The sequence below is a fragment of the Erythrolamprus reginae genome, chromosome 3, assembly GCF_031021105.1.
Source record: "Erythrolamprus reginae isolate rEryReg1 chromosome 3, rEryReg1.hap1, whole genome shotgun sequence".
NCBI lineage: Eukaryota > Metazoa > Chordata > Lepidosauria > Squamata > Dipsadidae > Erythrolamprus > Erythrolamprus reginae.
The window spans coordinates 101788251-101803070 of record NC_091952.1 but is presented as its reverse complement, the minus strand read 5'-3'; the positions used below and the strand labels follow the sequence as shown (position 1 = coordinate 101803070).

The 14820-nt window shown below is 37.9% G+C and overlaps 1 pseudogene; it reads right to left on the bottom strand.

The window, feature by feature from the left end:
• LOC139165361 (mucolipin-3-like) overlaps positions 1-14586 on the bottom strand; it is a 30760-nt pseudogene extending 16174 nt beyond the window's left edge.
• Between the last annotated feature and the right edge of the window lie 234 nt (positions 14587-14820).

The window sequence follows — 14820 nt, the reverse complement described above, 5'->3', positions numbered from 1 at the left end:
CTGACTGCAACATTGCTAGCATAACAGTACAGCCTTTGTGGAAGGGAAGTGCTGCCTTATGAGGAGAGTTCTCAGACTTCCATGGCCATCTCACAGTTATAAGCCGTGGTCTGGTCTTGCCATGACCCTGGAATTTGGGTGCCAAACTTTAATTAAAAAGTTGAAATTGGATTTCAACTGGATTTCAATTGAAGGGCCATGAAATTGCCCTTTCAGCTCTGAGCTTTGCAGTTGAAATCCAATTTCAACTTTTTAATTAAAGTTTGGCACCCAAATTCCAGGGTCATGGCAAGACCAGACCACGGCTTATCCAGGGCCACAGAATATCTCTGTTGCTTGAACTGGAGTTCCCAGCAACTATAGAATGATCTTTGGACTTGATATTTCCTCCATTTAATTTGCCTCCTACAGGTACTTAATAAAGCTTGAAATCTCCTTATGAACTGGTGTGTTTGTTTGGTTTTGATTCTCAAAAAGCCATTTATTTGGCAGCTGGCCATTGCCTGACACTTGCACACACATACACACACACACACATACACACACACACACACACACACCACAGAAACATATCAGATTTATTTACTTTGAATAACAAGGTAAATTTACAAGTCTTCAGAGAGGGGTGGCATACAAATCTAATAAAATAATAATAATAATAATAATAATAATAATAATAATAATAATAATAATATTACAAACAAACCAAGGAGCCACCCACACACATTTATTGTTCAGAAGCAATTGTGCCAAGAGAACAAGATCACTGGTAAACCAGGCTGTCACCAGAAATCCATTGTATCCGTAAGGTACCTGGGATGGACCACCAAAATGGATCTGGCCTTGCATAGGCAGTCCAAAGCAGGCTGCAGCACTACCAAACCATCAAGCCACACCGTGCCAAGGATAGGAAGCTTTGCTTGCTTTCCTACGCAGTAACCTCCCCGGCTGAGCAAAGATGCTGGAGAGGAGCACAAGCCCCTTGCCACTTTGTCTGAAAGGGAAGAAGCCATGCTCTGCTCACCCCTCCTGAAATGGAGCACATCATCTCCATGCCAGGAGAAGCCTTCCTCCCAAGTCATTTTTCTAGAAAGCAGAATTCTGGGCTGGCTCCCGGTTCTACAGCCATGATAGCTAGTATTTGGGCACCAGCAAAGAAAGCCTTCCGTTCCTTTCATTCTAGGTTAAGCTGAAAGAAAAGAGCCCATAAGGGACCACATAACGCTATACTACACCTGCCAAATGACCTCACCTAATGGTCTCATCTACTTTTAGTATTAAAAGGAGCAGGAACAAACCCTGATCACTCAGACCATGCTATTCATGTGTTCACACAGTGCTTGGAAGCTTTGAATTTTGGATGAGGAGAATTTTGTGGGCGTGGCTTAATTTGTAGAAGTTGCTTGTCGGTCATATAACTGGGTGGGAGCGGCTTTGTGGTCATGTGACTGAGGTGGGATGGTTTGGTGATTATTTGACTGGGTGGTCATGTGACTGGGTCAGGGTGGCCAACTTGACATCACTAACATCAAGGGTTAGTTAGGGTTAGGGTGTCTGACCTCTCCTCGCCTCAATTTCCCTATTTACTATTACTCAGCATGCAAACTATTTTATTTAATCCTATGTATATATGCCATATGTAGACTTACATATTACATACAGGCACACAAAAATATACATTATCTACTATGTGTACTGTATGTGCATGAACACGTGCGCTCACACACACAAACACACCTCTTCTGAAACTATACATATTCAATCTCACTTATTGCGTTTGGAAAAAACATACTCAGAGTTCACGCTCTGCCACACATTTAACTCTGACTTCTGTACATTAAAACATTCCACATGCCTTCAGATTTACTTCCCTAGTTTGCACATCACTATTAGAGCCAAGAGATGTCATGGATTGAATAAAATGTGGCAAAACTCACTTAACAACGCTCAATTGGGCTCAATTGTGGTCATAAGTTAAGGGCTATCTCTGCCTTCCTCTGCATGGCAGCCTTGTCCTAGTAAACTCCTTCTTCTTTCTGGCAATTGTTCTCTCTGTTAGAGGCACCAAAATAATCCAGACAGTGTAAGCTTTCCTGCTGCAGCAGGGGGTTGGACTAGATGACCTCCTAGATGTCTTCCAGCCCTAAATTGCTGTGTTGTTTCAAAGTGTCTTCTGAAACAATGTCTAGAACCACAGTTTGTGGTGCTTCCTTCCTCTTCTCTCTCTCTCTGTTTTCTCCCTTTCCCCCCTCCTCTTCCTTCCTTCCTTCCTTCCTTCCTCTATTTCTTTTTTCTCTTTTTCTCTTTTTTTGTCTCTCTTTCCCTTCATTCCTTTCTTTCCTCTTTGATGATTTCTTACTGAATCTGTGATGATTGTCCAGCTCCAGAATCTCCAACTACTTTCAGCAATTTTTGCCAATGTTTTTATTAAGACCTAAAAGAAGGGGAAAAGGTACAGAGATGTTATCTAGCTGCACAAAAATATAATAAAGAGAAAGAAATCAAAATGGTCCCATTTTATAAAATCAAACAAGATCTATTGATCTAAAGAAAATAATTTTAATAAAAATAAGTCACCCTGAATAAGAAGTGCAAGGTTAGAAACTGTACTGTTAAAAAAACCCAAAGAATTAGTGGGGATAATCACAATTGCTCACTATACAAAAGTATAACTAATACCAAAGTTATCTTATGCACCATTATTTTAAAGGTTCACTGGTATCTTTATTCCTCAACCCTCAGAAAGTTTAAAATAAATCAGTAATTGCTTTCACTTTTAACCATTTGCAATTCTGAAAAATGGGTATCTATCTATCTATCTATCTATCTATCTATCTATCTATCTATCTATCTATCTATCTATCTATGACATTGGGGGATCATGGGAATCCAGAGCAGCTTTCAAACCAGTGTAGGGTCACTAGGCTTATGAGAAAGTGCCTACAGTTTCACTAGATTCAACACTGATGTTCTATTAACCTGCTTTCTGTACTCACAGCAGCCAACTTAATTTAATATTGAAGAAACCAAGCTGTCAGATGATGCATCTGTCACCCAGGCCTTTAGTCACCAACCTTTTACAACAACAGAAAATATTTATAGGACTCTCCTCTTCTAATCTGTATCTTCCAGAGTTTGGCAGGTCTTTGCACTGGGCTATGAATGAATGAAGTTCTGTCTCTGGAAAGCCTTCACGCTGGTAATGCTAAAAAAAAAAAAGTTGTTATGTAGTACAACTCCAGTGGATATTATATGGCTATGAAAAACACAATTTTTAAAGAGGGATGAGGAAAAATAGGAAAGGTCAGGTTTCTCCTGGTGAGTTAGAAGCTATTAAAAAGGAGAAAAGTGAGGTTCTTGCACCCTATTTCTCATCCACCTTCCCCCAAGTTTCCACAAGAGATTGGGAGATTAGGGTGGACTTGTAATCTGCATTTTATCGGTCTTTAAACTCTGGTAGAAATGACAGGGGAACACAACTTTGAGCCTCAGGATTCCAGGCAGACTCTAGTAGCCTTGGAGGAAATATTCAGATGTCTTCCAAATGATGCTGCCAAATTATACTTTTTCATATGAGAGAAAAGGAAAATTCTGAAATCAAAGAGCAAAGCCACCTTCTCCAACTCCTTGTGATTTACATGGATACATCCATTCAGTTTTATTGCCCAGGAATGGTAAGAAAGTGATGTGGTTTTGCCACCTTCCAGGATGGGTTTTCAACCTCCCACAGCACTAGATTTTTTTCAACTTCCAATATGAAAGCTAACCAGAGCCAAATCTGCTTTGTCAAATCGTACGTTAGCTACCTGAAGATGCGGACGGCTGCTAAGGCAGTAATAAAATAATACAGAGGGAGCAAGGCCTTTGAAATATGGCACTGGAGAAGACTTCTGCGAGTCCCTTGGACTGCAAGGCGATTAAATCGGTCAGTCCTAGATATCAACCCTGACTGCCCTTTAAAAGGCCAGATGCTGCAGATAAAACTCAAATACTTTAGCCACCTAATGAGAAGGAAGGACTCACTGGAGAAGAGCCTAATGCTGGGAGAGATTGAGGGCAAAGGAATAAGGGGATGGTAGAGAATGAGGTGGCTGGATGGAGTCACTGAAGCAGTCAGCGTGATATTTAATGGACTTCAGGGGATGGTAGAGGACAGGAAGGCCTGAAGGAATGTTGTCCATGGGGCCACAATGGATTAGACACAACTTTGCATCAAAACCAACAAAAATCATAGGAATTGTGTTGAATGAAATATCCTTGTAATTCAATATAAACATAACATTAACTTAAAATCTTGTCTTGTTCCTGGGGTCTTCTCATGTCAGTATTGCAAGAAGAGTGCTTGAGGGCTTTTCATATTTTTTTTGTCTTTAGGGCCTACAGAGGACATTAGGAAGTTGGAGCACCCAAACTATCTTCTGAAGAGATTCCCTCATATTATAGGCAATGGGAAGGGAAAAACAACTGTTATCATAGTACATGTCCTCTTGCCCAAGGGAAATTAAGCATAGTAGTTCAGATTAAAGTAGAGTTGGGAAATTAAGCAATAGGTTATAGCCTTAAACTTCAGTCTTGGTTGTTCTAAAGAACTTGCTCAGTTCTTTAGAACCAGATAAACCATGCTAACAAAAAAAATTAAATACAAAAAACTTATCACTCAGCTATGGTATAAATGGAACAGATGGCCTGTGATTTGGATGCATTATGCGCAGGCCAAGTCCACCCCAGTTCCGCAAAGGGGGGAAACATTGCAATACATTATATGACGGTAACATGACTCTGTGAGTTTGACATAGACTGAATAAATGATGACACTGCATCATGATGTCATCATGCAAATGGCCCTTTTTTGCTTACTTGCAGTAAATATGAACTTATCAGAGCTCTATGTCATTTGTATGATGATGTCATGATGTTATGCTGAATTCTTGCAAAGGTGTAGAATATCTCTGTTTGCACAAGAGAATAATGAAATGAACAAAATCATTTGATATTCAGAAAACTATTTCAGAACTTTTGGAAATTCACATTTCAAAAATTAAACGTAACATCCTATAGTGATGTTTATGTACCTTCACTGTTTCATACGTGTCTGTAATTAAGGCAATGAAGAGACTCAGAACCATGTAGATAAAGAGGCTAATGAAAGAGTAGAGGTAGATCCGGCTGAACAGCCACACCAGGTAGCTTTTCTGTTGCATTTTTGCAAAAGTAGCAAACATGTCATCTCCATTTATCAAAGAGAAAAGACATTCAGAAACCATATTCAAGGTATGGAACTAGAAGAGAACAAATATTCAGGAACAAACAGACAAAAGAAAAGAAAATTATTTCCATTTTTTGCTCAAGTTGTTTAAAAAATAGTGGTCAAATACAGTAAACTGCAAATAAATGTTACATGTTTTACTCAATACCAGCCCTTGAAAATCTCTGGATATTACAATATTTTATTAATGTGCATCAATGCCTCAGATAATGCAGAATATATACCTATACGTGACAACTCCATATTCTGGTGATCATGTATAGTTACATAACTAAAGTGATAAACTGGCCCTTTCAGATATCTTGGCAGCGTGCTCATTTTGTTAACATTTGCCCAAGACCCTTCAGATACAAAACTAGATGACAAACATCCAACTCACAGTACCTTAGCATGATATGGGCCCAGCACAATCCAGCCACAGAAACAATAACCCAGATAGATCATAGCCGCACAGGAGCAAAATCGAATGACATTTGGCAATGCTGCACGGAGAGTCAAAATAAGCAGCTGAAAAACAAGGCCCAAGAAAAACCCAGAGATGCTCATTAGACTTTCCAAAGACATTCAGCACTGCCAGGTAATAACAGAAAAGAATACCAAGAGCATGAGTGTTCCAGAAGATCCTTACATTATATTTCTTAAAGAAGCTGAGGTAGCGGATCACTCCAAGCCACACAAGCATGGTGGAAGTTCCTAACAGGATACTGCAGACGTCATAGCTTGTCAGACTCTATATGAAGATTAAGATGATGTTCAATAAATTACACTAACGGAATTTCAGTTGGGGTGCCCATAAAAAAAGGACCTTTTATATTCATTTTAACTCTTGGGGATACCATATTTTCTTTTCTTTTGACACTGAGATGGGAGACATAAAGTTCTGCTAGATTAGGAGACCGTTCTGGGGAGGTGAGTAAACCTTATTCCATTAAAAAGAAATGGGCTAAAAATGTCAGGGCTGTTTCCTGGTGGACAAAGAGCACAAATGCATTGCACAGCAAATTAATAGACTTTTGATGATATGCACAGATACTGCTCATTTCTAATTTCTAATGATATTACCATGGATAGGTAAAATATACAGCTAGAAAAATGCCTTCTCTGGAGCAGCAGTTTTCTCAATGTGACCATTTTCCCCAGTCGAAGACTCAAGTGAACTATAAAAATAACAAAATTCAGGTTGGTCAATAAGATTTCAATTGGGACTTCCAAAACTGGAACACAGGTCATCTAATCAGCATTCAAGTCACTTACCTTAGCTTGTATCTCCATCTTTAATGTAGAACCAACTATGGTAAGAAGGTCACTAACGATGATCATGATATACCATCCATTGACAAATTCCACTAGATCAGAGAAAGATACTTCTTTCTTATAGTGATGTTGGAAAAAAGACACAAAATCCTAGGATACGTGAGAGGGCAAGAAAAGAGAAATTGCTATTGAAAAGCTGCAATTAAATTTATTAAGAGATACTGACAAACATAAGCTTACCCTTTGTAGATAAATTCCTTTAATTACAGATCGTGTGCAGAGAATCAGTGATGCAAGACATGTCAGTATGACAAAACCATCAAAGATCATCATATAATGGGTATTCTTCTGTACTGGGAAAAAAAAGATTGATTTACTTGTCTATACATAATAGTTAACCTGATACTCTCATAGAACACATACTCATTTGTGTCTGAGGGAAAATTTTCTTTGTGAAATTGCCTTGAGAGAGTGCTAATAATGGAGAAGAGGCCTCCATCTTACTTCATTTTTCAATACAGGGAGAGGTGGATAATTAAAGGATTCAAAGCCATCAAAAAGAATGAATGCTTCACACTTTTGATAGTCTAAAGAGGACCCCTCCTCCCTCAAGTTATGTAGTTATTTGCATTTGGGGCAAATTTCCCATTGTGGGGAATTCCCTTCTAATATACTGTAAATCAGAAGTGAAATTCAGCAGGTTCTGACAGATTCTGGAGAACCAGTAGCGGAAATTTTGACTAATTAGGAGAACCGGCAAATACCATCTCTGGCTGGCCCCAGAGTGGGGTGGGAATGAAGATTTTGCAGTATCCTTCCTTGCCACGCCCACCAAACCTCACCCACCAAACTGGTAGGGAAAAATTTTGAATTTCGCCAGTAATGTAAATATTAACCATATAGAAAGAGACTTTTTTAAGGACTATAGGTGAAATGATGTAACACACATATTCAAATTGCGTGCTCAGTTGACAAACATACTTAAAAAAATATAGTTACTACAGAACATAGCAAATACTATATTTAACTTCATGCATCACTAGGCCTTCAATAAAACCTAATAAGCACTAAATAATTAATAACAAAAGTATGTTTTTTAAGCTTACTTGATCCAGAAACATGCCAGTCTTTACATTCCTTGATGGCAATATCATTGTCTAGGCTTATTTTAATTCTTCCACTATGAGCTTTGTTATCAAAGAGTATCTGTAGATATTGTGGAGAAAGAAAAGATGCTATTATTCTTATTTCTAAACACTCGTTAGTTCAGATAGAATCTGAATAGTTTATGCCTAATGCTTGGTAATAAAATCAAAATCTATATCTACCTACCTACCTACCTACTTTCCATCCATCCATCTATTTATCTATCTACTATTCTTCTCAAAAAAGCCATAAAGTCTTATAGTTAGCTTGAAGTATAACTTTGAAGCAGTGATGGCATATAAAAAGCATGTTTTGTAGAAAACAGAAAATGCTTGGAGTTAGTTTAGTTCTGTCAGTGTACCATTCTCCCCCAAATCTAAGCAGTTTAAAAATAAGGTGGAGAAATAGAATAAAGACTATATCTGAATAATCCTCGAACAAAACTTAACAAGAGAACATGACCCAATGTCTTCATCTTTTTAATATTGTTTCAGAAATATTGCTATTCTTATCACTATTTGGGTTTTATTGCACTTTTCCATCTGAGGAGTATTCAAGTTGATCGCCAGCCACAGTCAACCAAAAATAAATAGAAACAAATTTTAAAATTTACAATTACAATATAGTTACACACATAATAAAAGTATTAATATTACTGTTAATATTATTGTCAAAAAGCTAATACTATATAGAATTATGTTTTGAACTTAACTAAAAGAAGAGTAGGTGAGTTACCGCGAGAATTAATGTGAATTGTAGGACACACACACACACACAAAGAATAGCTGATTTACCAAATGGGTATTTGCAGCTGTGGGCAGGCAAATCTCTGGTAGCAATAAATCATTGGTGCCTGCCTCTTGATTAGCTTCAGCGTTATCATTTCACTTTATTCTCTACTTCTAAATTGCTAATGTATATACTGCAATAGTCCACTTTAAGAAGAAGCTGACACAATCTAGGCCCATTTCTCCCATCCCAAACCTGCCCTTCAGAAAATGACTAATTACAAGTCTTCATCAGTTCAATTTTTTTTACTTGCTTCCTAGTTTATCTGCACATAAACAACCAAGCTCAGAAAGTTCCAAGGACTCCACCTCTGTACTTACTGTTAGTGTGAAATCATAGCAGTCTGGGAGTTCGTGTTGTCGAACAGTCTGGAGATTAATGGTCTTCAGTTTGAACGTGAGTGTCAGAGTTACAAGTCTAGAACAGAGACCGGAGCTTTATTTCACCATTACCAAAAATGTTCAAGAATGCCAGCAACTTTTATTTCTCCTCACCTCTGGAAGTCCAAAGTAAAATTGAAAGGAGTCTTCCTCAGTGTCCCATTTTCCAGAGGTAGCATTGGCTCCACATAAAGACACTCTATGGGAAGACAGATGCTTTATGGCATATAGAAAATACTCAATATTTAATAAGACGAGGAAGACAGAAAATCAGTAATAAGGAATCTGGTCACTAGTAGTCTTATCTAAATAATACGAGATGTAAAATCTTTCTTCATACTTGCAAGAAAAAAGCAGCTATGTTTTTTCATTAATTTAATGCATATATTTACTGAACCTCTGCCTTATGGGAATTCTTATTTGATAAAAAATCCCTGAAAATATCTGCTTGTTAAAAATAAACCCAAAAAGGAAATTTTATACTTGATCCACAGATCAGTACCCTAATACCCTAATTTCTATGGTTACAGGCCCTTCTACTTATGACTGTAGAATGATGTTTCAATGCAGTTATGAATTACTTCCATCTGAATAAAATGAAGAAACAGTAATTCAGAAAGTTCTTGTACTGTAATTATTTGTATATGTTACACATTGGTTCATGTAATTGCATACATATATCAAGAAAAGACCCTCAATCTGTCAACAGTCCTTTAATATCTTTCATACCCTAGAGGTTTAAGCTAAGATATCCTTACAGAATTCAGCTTTTGGTACTGTTTGGAAATGTTGTGCACATATGTTTACTACATTAGTTCGCTAAGAGATTATTATTTATGTCACTATTTCCAAACTCCAAAAATAAGTCACAATGCTTCTGAATTCTCATAACAGACACTACCAATAATTCTATATGTTCAGTAATCAATATTCATGTTGAACAGTTAAGACTGTCCACTCAAATTTATTCACAAAGTTTCAGAGGCCAGTAGTCAGCCAATATATTTCGGTATTTGCCTAAAGCACATAAACATGAATGGCTCAGGCAAGTAAACTAACTGGATTTGTAAGTGCATTGTAAGGTGACATTTTCTTCAATACTTCAGGGCAAAAGTAAGAGCGCAAAATAATCCACACAGCAAACATTTATGTCATCCAACAGGTTACTAATGCTTTCTATCACATGTCTACAGTCTGAGGGCACTGCCTCACTTTTCCTAATAGTAAAGTTCACCATGAACCTGAATCACCAATTAGTGTTGGTGATGTTTGCAATGTTGAGTTGGCAAGACACTTTTGTGGATGAGGGACATCAATTGCTTCAATTTTGATTATACTACAGTATCTTGCAAGTAGATGCACCCTTAACTCTGTTCAATAATTACCAGTATGAAGAACCTGCTTCAGATACAATAAAGTCACTGGGCTATGAGTCAGCCATTTTTATCAGCAGGGTATCAGGCCACTTGGAAACTAAACCACGTACACCCTAAAGGTGCTTTTTCAAGAGGCACCTGGACTTTCTGGTTTTTCTTTCAAGATGTTCTGTTTCTCATCCATGAAGCTTCTTCAGCTCAGAGTTGAAGAAGCTTATTGGATGAGAAGCAAAACATCTTCAAAGAAAAACCAGAAAGTCCAGTTACTTCTTGAAAAAGCACCTTCAGGACAACCATAACCTGGATGACTGAGAATCTCCATAGATATAAACAATGTACATCTATATGGAATATACTAGGTCTGACTGAAGCTGACATCATTTGAGTGAAATGGGGCAAGGAATTAAATGAAGCACCACTACTGCAGTTTTCATGACTTAAACAAGACTCTAATGTACAAGTAGTCCTCACTTACTAATCACAGTTACTAAGTGATATAGTCATAAAGTGAAACATCCCATGACAGTTCCAGTGCAGTCATTAACCAAATCACCTCAGGTTGTTAAGCAAAATGGCATATGACTTTTGTGACTTCCTGCCATTTTCCACAATGATTCTGCTTGTTGGAAACAAGCTGAGAAGGTGACAATGGATGTTGCAATAGCTGCAAGTTCAGGGATTGGTCTTAAATATACCTTTTCACTGTTGTCGTAACTCTGAACTGTTACTGAATGAAGCAATTGCTAAGTGAGGACTATCTGCAGTAGTTGAATTTCTTCCTGTACAAATAAAACATCTGAAGTGTCTACCCATTATATTGTAATGATACTGGAAATTACTATGTGTTTGCTTTTAAACACTATGACTTTGCTCAAGTTGTCTCTCTTTCTGACCTCCGCCCACCCCACTCTCATTCTCCTTTCTCTCTCACACACAGAAACAATCTATCTGATTTGAGTCGTTCAGTTTCAATTTCTGGGTCAATATCGAAAGTGTCATTTCCAGGGCTGATAATTCCTCTCTTGTAGAAGTACTGACATATTGCCATATTGATCCTTTCTTTTCGTAGGCGTGATTTCCAACCGAATTAGCACGCAGTTGTAAGAACTAAGCGACAAGGTACAACCAGTTAATGGAGCTGCCTGGTAATTAAAACTGAACTAATTGGAGACGCAAGAGAATGTCTGCGATGGAACATCCTGCTTTTCAGATTTATTGATCTCATGAATAGAATTACAAAGACTAAGGTTCAAATAAAACTCGGTGAAATGGATTCAGTCATAGAAAACCTCATTTTTATGGGCCAATTGCCTGTGTTACCTTTATCTCATGAGGTTACTATGGAATTAAAAGGTCTGCATCTCTTGCCTCATTAGAGCCAATGCAAGCTCTATGGTATAGGAAACCAATGTGATTTTCCTTCCATTCATATCTGTTTACATATAATGACTTGGCTTTTTCAAGCTTAGTTTAGGTTCAGTGTACAATATTTTATAAAATACTAGCTGAAAACCCAGCGCTACACGGGTATTTATAGACCTCAAAGCATTTGTCTGACAGGGAGCCATTGAGAAGGGTCTTTTGCCCCCTACTCCCATGCCTATCACCCCTGCCCTCCCCTTCCCATGTGATCTTCTTTCCGCTCTTTCTACAATCTTGGCACTTTGCCCCAAATCCACCAGGGGGCGTCGTCTGCCTCTAACAGGGAGTCATTGAGAGGGGCCTTTCTTCCCCCTACCCCCATGCCCATCACCCCTGCCCTGTCCCTCCCCCCTCCAACGCACTCCTCTTTCCCACCCTTTCTACAATCATGGCACTTTGGGCCACCTTCTGTCAAGAGAAGGGAATATCAAGTGCTTTCCCATTGGCCCAGTGGAGGGCAAATGTCATGGCTGGCTTTCTAGAGGAAGCTGTGACAGAAGTGAATCATAGACAATGTCCACTCTAGGACGCTGCACTCGCTCTCATTAATGGCCCAGATGTTTCAGAGTTATGCTGGAACACACACACACACTAAGGGGTACTAGGGTGTCTTACTCCCACAGTATTTGTTTCCAGAGGGTAAATCATCTGTGTACCAAGTTTGTTTAAAATTGCTTGAGTCATTCCAGACTTATGCTGGAACATACAGCCGATAGATGGATGGATGGATGGATGGATGGATGGATGGATGGATGGATGGATGGATGGATGGATGGATAGATAGATAGATAGATAGATAGATAGATAGATAGATAGATAGATAGATAGATAGATAGACTAATATTACCTGGTTTATTGAAAAAGAGATCTGGTCATAGACCTCTTTTTGCGTGTACACTGCATAGGTGTCATCCATGCTGTCCATATAGCCTTTCAGGAATAGATGCTTAAAGGATACCGTGTTTTCTTCTTTAAATGTAACCACCATTTGATTGCTTAAACCAAAAACTACAAGCTGAAAATATCAATAGAAAGGGAATTCTTCAGCTAAAATACTCAAAAAGTCCATTCTGACCACAAGTACATTAAATTTTTTAATTGATGGAGCATTCGTAGCTACCGTATCTTTCAGAGTATAAGACACACTGGAGTATAAGACGCACCTTAGTTTCGGGGGAGTAAAATAGAGGGGGGGAATCTACCTATCAGGTATTCATCTGGTTAGTGTTCTTAGTCAGTTCAGCTCGAACACATTATTTTATCCTTGGTTAGGGCTGAAAAAGCCTTTTTCAGAGGGGATAGGAATGAAAGCAAGCCTGCAAAGACTTAGGGCTGGAAAAAACCTTCTTCGGAGGGCATAGGAAGCAGAGAAGATTGTCAGCACCTTGCTAGGGCTGGGGAAAAAAACTTTGAAAAAGTAACATTCAAAGTATAAGTCACACCCAAATGTTCAGCCTCTTTTAGGGAGGAAAAGGGTGCCTCTTATCTGTATATTCCAAAAAATACAGTAGTTCTACCACCATTCCCTACTCATTCTCTTGGTAGTTTCATTTTACCCTGAGAGTGTGAAAGGTAAATAAATCAGGAATTGAACATATAGGAAAAAAGAGCTGGGTACCATCCCTCCGATTTACAACTTTTATTTTCATTCAGTGGTCAAAGACTCCTCCTATATTTATGTAACTATATTCTTGTTACACTTATAATTTAGCCCAGTTCAATATCATGACTATTTTATTCTTTTTGATCTTGGATCTGTTTTGCTGAATAAAAACATAATATAATATTAGTATAGTTCATATTGGACATTTTCATACTATATTCTGAACACACATATTTCCTTATAGTTGGTGAACAATGAGGATTTAATTAGTAGAAGGCTGAAGAGTGACATATATAATAATGAAATGAAACTGCAACTATAATCTTGATATTGTTCATTGTCTCTACTTGACTAATAGCCTATTCTGTTCATTACCCCAATCCAGCATCCATCAAATATTTGGATTAAAAGTTCTATAATTCCTAAACGAGATAGCTATGTTAGCTGGCACTTATGAAAGTTCTTTTGCAACACAGATGGAGAACATATGATGAAGATACATATATTATTAAATTTGTCAATACTAAATACTTGACAAAAATATTTTCTTCCAAAATATTCAGTGTGTAAGAACACAGGTCATTTCAATACTTACAGATGGTCCTTGATTTACAATCACAATTATGACCAACATTTCTGTTGCTAAGCAAGGCAATTATTACATGAGTTGTACCTGATTTTATTTTTAAAAATGGGGGGGGGGGCATGGTTTTTAAATGAATCACTGCAGTAATTGATTGAATTATGCGGTTGCTAAATAAATCCAGCTTTCCCTATTGACTTTGCTTGTTGGAAGCCAACTGGGAAGATTGCAAATGCAGGTCACATGTTTCTAGGATGCTGCAACCATCATTAGTACATGCTGGCTGTCAAGCGCCCAAATTCTAATTATATGACCAAGCCCTTGTAACTTTAGACAGTTGCTAAACAAATGGTTATAAGTCGAGGACTGCCTGTATTAAGGTCTGAAAGTTTCAAATACCAACCGTACAGATGGTTCTAAAAACACAAGTCACTAAAGCAGCAGTAAATCAGAGGTTGTCACTCAACTGGTTATAATTTCTTGAATTTATATAGCAGTAGCTAAAAATGTGTAAGTAATAATTGTACTGCAGCTTTGTATCTCACCTGGATAGTGACCATAGCTATTTTCAGAATTTGTATGCCCAGCTTCCACGGTTTCCTTCCTCGGGCCCAGAATTTTTCACAGGGATTCATAAAGAAAAATTTAAGTTTTCTTCTTAACTGATCTTCCAGAAGCTGGCACATTGATGCATGATGTTTTACACTGTATAAATGTTCATCATCCTGAGTACTGCAGCTGCCTACAAGCACTTCAGGATTTTCCATTGCTGGAATAGAAAAAAACATTAGCAATATTGGAATGATTAACCAAAAATGCTATGCATGTATTTGTGAGCATATCTAAAACTCAAGGTGTGATTGTCTCCTTTAACAACAAGAGTTTCAACTCTAAACTACAAGTATTACAGCACCTTCCATGCCAACTTATAGCCCATTGATGTTATTTCATCAACTAATCACAGCAGTGAAAAAGATATTAACAGTGAAGAAAAATGAGTT